Source organism: Schistocerca gregaria, chromosome 2, assembly GCF_023897955.1.
Source record: "Schistocerca gregaria isolate iqSchGreg1 chromosome 2, iqSchGreg1.2, whole genome shotgun sequence".
NCBI classification, from domain to species: Eukaryota; Metazoa; Arthropoda; class Insecta; order Orthoptera; family Acrididae; genus Schistocerca; species Schistocerca gregaria.
Genome location: NC_064921.1, coordinates 425,786,224 through 425,794,877, shown reverse-complemented (window position 1 = coordinate 425,794,877; position 8,654 = coordinate 425,786,224). Strand labels below are relative to the sequence as shown.

The 8,654-nt window shown below is 46.6% G+C and overlaps 1 protein-coding gene across 1 annotated transcript in view; it reads left to right on the top strand.

Moving 5' to 3' along the window:
- The first annotated feature begins 672 nt into the window (after nucleotides 1-672).
- The window catches only part of LOC126324024 (uncharacterized), a 58,285-nt gene continuing 50,303 nt past the window's right edge, over nucleotides 673-8,654 (top strand). The window contains exon 1 of the mRNA XM_049994882.1: nucleotides 673-757. The gene's annotated coding sequence lies outside the window, so the exon portion shown is untranslated. The remainder of the gene's footprint in view (nucleotides 758-8,654) is intronic.

Below are 8,654 nucleotides of genomic sequence, written 5' to 3'. Positions count from 1 at the left end.
GTAGCAGTTTCCATCTCTTACGATCTTGCTTGGCACATACTCATCTAATGCATATTGTACGATGGTTTTGAACTTTGTCCACTGATACCCAACACTATCTGTATTTGAGTCGTAACTTTTGTGTTGAGCTGTCAAGTACTCTGAAATCTGCTTTTTGTCACTTTTGCTAAACAGAAAAATCTTACTACCTTTTTTTTAATATTTCTATTAATGGGCAGAAATCATCGATGCAGTAACCGCTTTATGATCGCTGATTCCCTGTTCCGCGTTAACTGTTTCAAATACTTCGAGTCTGTTTGTCACCAGAAGGTCTAATATGTTATCGCCACGAGTCGTTTCTCTGTTTAACTGCTCAATGTAGTTTTCAGATAATGCACTTAAAAAAATGTCTGTGGATTCTTTGTCCCTGCCACCTTGTGTTGTCTTGAGCACAGGCGCAGTTTATTGTTCACACTTCGAGCGAGGTCAACGGCCGGGATATCCCCGCTCAGCTCCAGTGGCCGGGCGGGGTGGTGGGAGGTGAAGCGGCATGATAGAGGGGCGAGGGGGAGGGGAGACCGCCAGTGGGTCAGCGAGGCAGTGGTGCCGGCCTTGGCGCGGGTGTTGCTATCAGCTGGGCGGGTACAGCCTGCCGGCTGGTGGGGGCGGGGGGGGGGGGGGGGGGATGCGGCGTGGCAACTTAAAGTCGTTTCTCCGCACTCGCTGCACAGGTGCGGCCAGAGAGGAGGACGCGACGCGCGCTGGCGGCTCCACACGGGTGAGTTCCGCTGGCGTTCAGATCGCGCTCACACACTACAGTGACGGAAAAAAGGGTTCATACACCGTTGCTCATGTAGAATAACTAAATACACATCACCATCAGATATGGTATTTGCTAAACTAACAATAACCGGGTTTTACTTCCTAATCTGTATACTACAGGGTCAACATTAATTAAACCGAAAAACTGCAGAGACGGACTCCAGCCTGAAAATGGAAGAGAAATGTCCCGTGTACATGTATCCGGAAACTGACGGTGTACGTGCAAGGGTAATAAATCGTCCGCTAACACAGTGCAGAGCTGCATCGCATCCACATCACAACAGATATTCAAAGCGTCATCCGTGCGTGCAGGACAGGTATTTATCCATTGCCAGGTGAATGGAAGCTGTTTTGAACTTCAACCGTTTTCCTACACCATATTAGACACGGTAATTAGTTGTGTTTTTGGTGTCTCCATATTTTTGACCACCATCTCATCGAACCACAATGATACTATCTCTCTTGCATTCCACTCCCGAACAGCGCGCGGGAAAAACGAACACCTAAACCTTTCTGTTCGAACTCTGATTTGTCTTATTTTATTTTGATAAACATTTCTACCTACGTAGGTTGGACTCAGCAAAATATTTTCGCATTCGGAAGAAAAAGTTGGTGACTGACATTTCGTAAATAGATCTCGCCGCTACGAAAAAAAGTCTTTGCCTTAATGACTTCCATCCCAACTCGCGTATCATATCTGCCACACTCTCTCCCCTATTACGTGATAATACAAAACGAATGCCCTTTTTTGCACCCTTTCGATGTCCTCCCTCAATCCCACGTGGTAAGGATCCCACAACGCGCAGCAATATTCTAAAACGTGTGTAGAGGACGAACGAGTGTAGTGTAAGCTGTCTTTTTAGTGGACTTGTTGCATCTTCTAAGTGTCCTGCCAATGAAACGCGACCTTTGGCCCGCCTTCCCCACAATATTATCTATGTGGTCTTTCCAACTGAAGTTGATCGTGATTTTAACACCCAGGTTCTTAGTTGAATTGACAGCCTTGAGAATTGTACTATTTATCGAGTAAACGAATTCCAACGGATTTCTTTTGGAACTTGTATGGATCACCTCACACTATTCGTTACTTAACGTCAACTGTCACCTGCCACACCATACAGCAATCTTTTCTAAATCGTTTTGCAACTGATACTGGTCTGCGGATGACCTTACTAGACGGTAAATTACAGCATCATATGCGAACAGCCTAAGAGAACTGCCCAGATTGTCATCCAGGTCATTTATATAGATCAGGAACAGCAGAGGTCCCAGGACGCTTCCCTGGGGAACACCTGATATCACTTCAGTTTTACTCGGTGCAATGCACGCGGTTGACAAAATGGTTCAAATGGCTCTGAGCACCATGGGACGTAACTTCTAAGGTTTTCAGTCCCCTAGAACATAGAACTACTTAAACCTAACTAACCTAAGGACATCACACACATCCATGCCCGATGCAGGATTCAAACCTGCGTCCGTAGCGGTCGCGCGGTTGCAGACTGTAGCGCCTAGAACCTCTCGGCCACCCCGGCCGGCGTGGTTGATATGCAGAATACATGTAAACCTACTTGGGCGTACACTATGTTGGAGGGCAACTTGCCTGGAGCTTGTACTGAGAGGTCCGTCTCAGTATCCTCTAGACCCCGGTGTTCAAATCTGGAGTACTCACAGTCCGCCGCCTCCATGTACGTTAATCGATCTGAAAGGACACATGATCACAGAGCACACAAAAGCACCCACATGACCAAGAAGAAAAGGCTTGACATGTGGTGTGATGTAGCTGGTATCCGTGAGAGTACTTGTTCTGGTATAACAGTGCTGCCTCTCGATTGTTTTCATCTATTTGTCCGTACACAAACAACATCTCGGCTTGTGTCCGCCGTGAACACAAGACCATTCTGCTGCTTACTGTACCGTGCGTCAGTCACATAGCCCGCAACACACAAAGAGCACACGGCACGTGGTCGAGGAACTCTCATTCGTCACCGCCGTCTACAGTGGCAACGATGCATTTCCGGATACATGTATACCGGACCTTTTCTCTTCCATTTCCAGGCAGAAATCTGTCACTGAGATTTGTCGGTTTTATTATTGTTTACCCTGCATAAAAGGAATAAATAATTATCCTTCTGCATAAAGTAAATAAAAATTCTGCACTGAGAGAAGATCCTGTCACAACGAAAAACGCCTTTGTTCTCCAATTCGCGTATACGTCTGTGGCACTATCTCCTCTACTTCGCGATAATGCACACATAGCTGCCCTTCTTTGTACTCCTTCGGTATCATCCGTCAGTGCCATCTGATGCGGATCCCACATCGCAGATGAATACTTCAGAATAGGGCGGACAAACGTGGTATAAGCAGTCTCTTCAGTACACCTGCTCCTCATTTGAAGTGTTCTGCCAATGAATCGCAGTCTTTGGTTGACTCTACCCAGAACATTATCTATGTGACCGTTCCAATTTAGATTATTTGTAATTGCAATCCCTAAGTATTTAGTTGAATTTACAGCCTTCAGATTTGTGTGACTCATCGCGTAAGCGAAATTTAGCGGATTTCTTTTAGTACTCATGTGAATAACTTCACACTTTTCTTTATTCTGGGTCAATTGCCACTTTTCGCACCATATATATATATATCTTATCTAAATCATTCGTTTTGGTCATCTGATGACTTTGCAAGACGGTACACGACAGCATCATCCGCAAACAGTCTACGACGGCTACTGAGGTCGTATCCTACGTCGTTAATATACACTCCTCGAAATTGAAATAAGAACACCGTGAATTCATTGTCCCAGGAAGGGGAAACTTTATTGACACATTCCTGGGGTCAGACACATCACATGATCACACTGACAGAACCACAGGCACATAGACACAGGCAACAGAGCATGCACAATGTCGCCACTAGTACAGTGTATATCCACCTTTCGCAGCAATGCAGGCTGCTATTCTCCCATGGAGACGATCGTAGAGATGCTGGATGTAGTCCTGTGGAACGGCTTGCCATGCCATTTCCACCTGGCGCCTCAGTTGGACCAGCGTTCGTGCTGGACGTGCACACCGCGTGAGACGACGCTTCATCCAGTCCCAAACATGCTCAATGGGGGACAGATCCGGAGATCTTGCTGGCCAGGGTAGTTGACTTACACCTTCTAGAGCACGTTGGGTGGCACGGGATACATGCGGACGTGCATTGTCCTGTTGGAACAGCAAGTTCCCTTGCTGGTCTAGGAATGGTAGAACGATGGGTTCGATGACGGTTTGGATGTACCGTGCACTATTCAGTGTCCCCTCGACGATCACCAGAGGTGTACGGCCAGTGTAGGAGATCGCTCCCCACACCATGATGCCGGGTGTTGGCCCTGTGTGCCTCGGTCGTATGCAGTCCTGATTGTGGCGCTCACCTGCACGGCGCCAAACACGAATACGACCATCATTGGCACCAAGGCAGAAGCGACTCTCATCACTGAAGACGACACGTCTCCACTCGTCCCTCCATTCACGCCTGTCGCGAGACCACTGGAGGCGGGCTGCACGATGTTGGGGCGTGAGCGGAAGACGGCCTAACGGTGTGCGGGACCGTAGTCCAGCTTCATGGAGACGGTTGCGAATGGTCCTCGCCGATACCCCAGGAGCAACAATGTCCCTAATTTGCTGGGAAGTGGCGGTGCGGTCCCCTACGGCACTGCGTAGGATCCTACAGTCTTGGCGTGCATCCGTGCGTCGCTGCGGTCCGGTCCCAGGTCGACGGGCACGTGCACCTTCCGCCGACCACTGGCGACAACATGGATGTACTGTGGAGACCTCACGCCTCACGTGATGAGCAATTCGGCAGTACGTCCACCCGGCCTCCCGCATGCCCACTATACGCCCTCTCTCAAAGTCCGTCAACTGCACATACGGTTCACGTCCACGCTGTCGCGGCATGCTACCAGTGTTAAAGACTGCGATGGAGCTCCGTATACCACGGCAAACTGGCTGACACTGACGGCGGCGGTGCACAAATGCTGCGCAGCTAGCGCCATTCGACGGCCAACACCGCGGTTCCTGGTGTGTCCGTTGTGCCGTGAGTGTGATCATTGCTTGTACAGCCCTCTCGCAGTGTCCGGAGCAAGTATGGTGGGTCTGACACACCGGTGTCAATGTGTTCTTTTTTCCATTTCCAGGAGTGTAGATCAGGAACAATAGGAGGCCTATAGCACTTCCTTGCGGAACGCCGGATATTATTTCAGTTTGACTCGATGACTTTCCGTCTATTACTACGAACTGTGACCTTTCTGACAGGAAATCACGAAACCAGTCACACAAATGAGGCGATACTCTGTAGGCACGCAGTTTGGTTAGAAGACGCTTATGAGGAACGGCGCCGAAAGCCTTCCGGAAATACAGAAATATGGATCAATTTGACATCCCCTGTCGATAGCATTCGTTACTTCACAAGTATAAAGAGCTAGTTGTGTTTCGCCACAACGATATTTTCTGAATCCGTGGTGACTTCGTGTCAGTAAATCGCTTTCATCGAGGGACTTCGAATACAGTGTATGTTCGAAAACCCTATTGAAAATCGACGTTAGTGATATGAGCCTGTAATTCAACGGATTACCCCTTCTTCCCTTTTTGGGTTTTGGTGTGACCTGATCAATTTTACAGTGTTTAGGTAAGGATCTATCTGTGAGCGAGCGGTCGTATTTAATTGCAAAATTTGGAGCTATGCATCAGCATACTCTTAGATGAACCTGACTAATATACAATCTGGACCGGAAGCCTTGCTTTTATCAAGTGATTGAAGCTGCTTTTCGACACCGAGGAAATCTATTTCTATGTTTCTTATTTTGGCAGTTGTTCTTGATTGGAATTCAGGAATATTTACTTCGTCATCTTTGGTGAAGGAGTTTCGGAAAATCGTGGTTAACAACTCTGCTTTAGTGGCACTGTCATCAATGACTTCACCGTAGTTATCGCGCAGTAAATGAATTGATTGCGTCTTGCCACTGATGTGCTTTGTGTATGACCAGAATTTCTTTAGGTTTTCTGCTACATTTCGAGACAGCATTTCGTTGTGTAAATTATTGAAAGCATCTGGCATTGAAGTACGCGTTATATTTCTAACTTCTGCAAAACTTTGACGGTCTTGGGTATTTTGCGTTCTTTTAAATTTGGCATGCTTTTTTCGCTGCTTCCGCAACAGCGATCTGACCCGTTTTGTTACCTTAGGGATCAGTACCTTCACTTATTAATTTATGTGGTATACATCTCTCAATTGCTGCCGATACTATTTCTTTGAAACCATTCCACAACTTTTCTACGCTTACATGATCAGATGGGAAGGAGTGCACACTGTCTCTTAAAAAGGCGTTCAGAGCATTTTTATAAGCTTTTTTTAAACAGATATATTTTAGTGAGTTTGAACGTGGCGCTATGTCGGCGCTCGAGCAATGGAACATAGCATTTTCGAGGTAGCGATGAAGTGGGGATTTGCCTGTAGGACCATTTCACGAATGTACTCTGAGTATCAGGAATCCGGTAAAACATCAAATCTCCGACATCTCCGGAAGAAGATCATGCAGCAACAGGGCCAACGACGACTGGAGAGAATCGTTCAACGCGACAGGAGTGCAACCCTTCCGCAAATTACTGCAGATTTCAGTGCTGGGCCATCAACAAGTGTCAGTGTGCGAACCATTCAACGAGACATCATAGATATGTGCTTTCGAAGCCGAAAGCCCACTCGTGTACCCTTGATGACCGCAAGACACAAATATTTACGCCTCCCTTGGGCCCGTCAACACCTCTTGGACAGTTCATAACTAGAAACATGCTGCCTGGTCGGACGAGTCTCGTTTCAAGTTGTATGCAGCGAATGGGTATGGAGCCAACCGCATGAATCAATGGACCCTGCATGTCAGCAGGGGTCTGTTGAACCTGATGTAGGCTCTGTAACGGTGTGGAGGGCGTGCAGTTGGAATGATAAGTGACCCCTGATACGTCCAGAAACGACTCTAGCAGGTGACATGTACGTAAGCACCCTGCCTGATCATCTGCATCCGAATGGTTCGAATGGTTCGAATGGCTCTGAGCACTACGGGACTTAACATCGATGGTCATCCGTCCCCTAGAACTTAGAACTACTTAAACCTAGCTAACCTAAGGACATCACACAACACCCAGCCATCACGAGGCAGAGAAAATCCCTGATCCAGCCGCATCTGCATCCATTCATTCCATTGTGCATTCCGAGGGACTTGGGAAATTCCAATAGGACAATGCGACACCCCACACATCCAGAATTCCTACAGAATGGCTCCAGGAACACGCTTCTGAATTTAAACACTTCCGCTGGCCAACAAACTACCCAGACATGAACATTATTGGGCGTATCTGGGACGCCTTGCAATGTGCTGTTCAGAAGAGATCTCCACCCTCTCGTACTCTTACGGATTTATGAACAGCTCTGCGGGATTCATCATGTCATTTCCCTCCAGCACTACTTCACACATTAATCGAGTCCATGTCACGTCATGCTGCGGCACTTCTGCTTGCTCGCGTGTGCACGACACGATATTAGCAAGGACACGATATTAGCAAGGTACACCAGTTTCGTTGGCTTCTCAGTGTATATGGACATGGACATTTGTACAAGATGGTTTTTGATTTTAAATGTTTTATTTATGAATAACCTTTGCATAACGTGTTTCATTTCATCCACTAACATGACATCCGGGCGTGAGGTTCCAACTCAAACCGAACACGTTTCATAGCAACAGTTTTTAAATAAATGAAGGTGACAGCAACATGTCGAAACTGGTTGTGTGAATAAAGAAATATTTATGCGATCTTGGCTTTTGAAAGTTTCTACTAATTAAACAGATCGTTCCTTCTGATTTCTGAGCATCAGAAAATTCAGTCACTTGGTGAGTGTTATTAAACTTCTTCTCATTAGCGCAGATTCCAGAATTTGAAACACAAACAGCTGCTAGCATGAGTTTCTTAGAAGTAGATACCTTAGGGGTTGCGAAGCAACTCAAATCGCTTGATACGGGCAAGTCGTCAGGTCCAGATTGTATACCGATTAGGTTCCTTTCAGATTACGCTGATACAATAGCTCCCTACTTAGCAATCCTATACAACCAGACGCTCACCGATAGATCAATACCTACAGATTGGAAAATTGCGCAGGTCGCACCAGTATTTAAGAAGGGTAGTAGGTGTAATCCATCGAACTACAGACCTATATCATTGACGTCGGTTTGCAGTAGGGGTTTGGAGCATATACTGTATTCAAACATTATGAATCACCTCGAAGGGAACGATCTATTGACACGTAATCAGTATGGTTTCAGAAAACATCGTTCTTGTGCAACGCATTTATTGGCACGAAGTAATGGCCGCTATCGACAGGGGATCTCAAGTTGATTCCGTATTTCTAGATTTCCGGAAAGCTTTTGACACAATTCCTCACAAGCAACTTCTAATCGAGCTGCGGGCCTATGGGGTATCGTCTCAGTTGTGCGACTGGATTCGTAATTTCCTGTCAGGAAGGTCGCAGTTCGTAGTAATAGACGGCAAATCATCGAGTAAAACATGAAGTTCCCCAGGGAAGCGTCCAGGGACCTCTGCTGTTCCTGATCTATATAAATGACCTGGATGACAATCTGAGCAGTTCTCTTAGGTTGTTCGCATATGATGCTGTAATTTACAGTCTAGTAAGGTCATCCGAAGAGCAGTATCAGTTGCAAAGCGATTTAGAAAAGATTGCTGTATGGTGTGGCAGGTGGCAGTTGACGCTAAAGAACGAAAAGTGTGAAGTGATCCACATGAGTTCCAAAAGAAATCCGTTGGAATTCGATT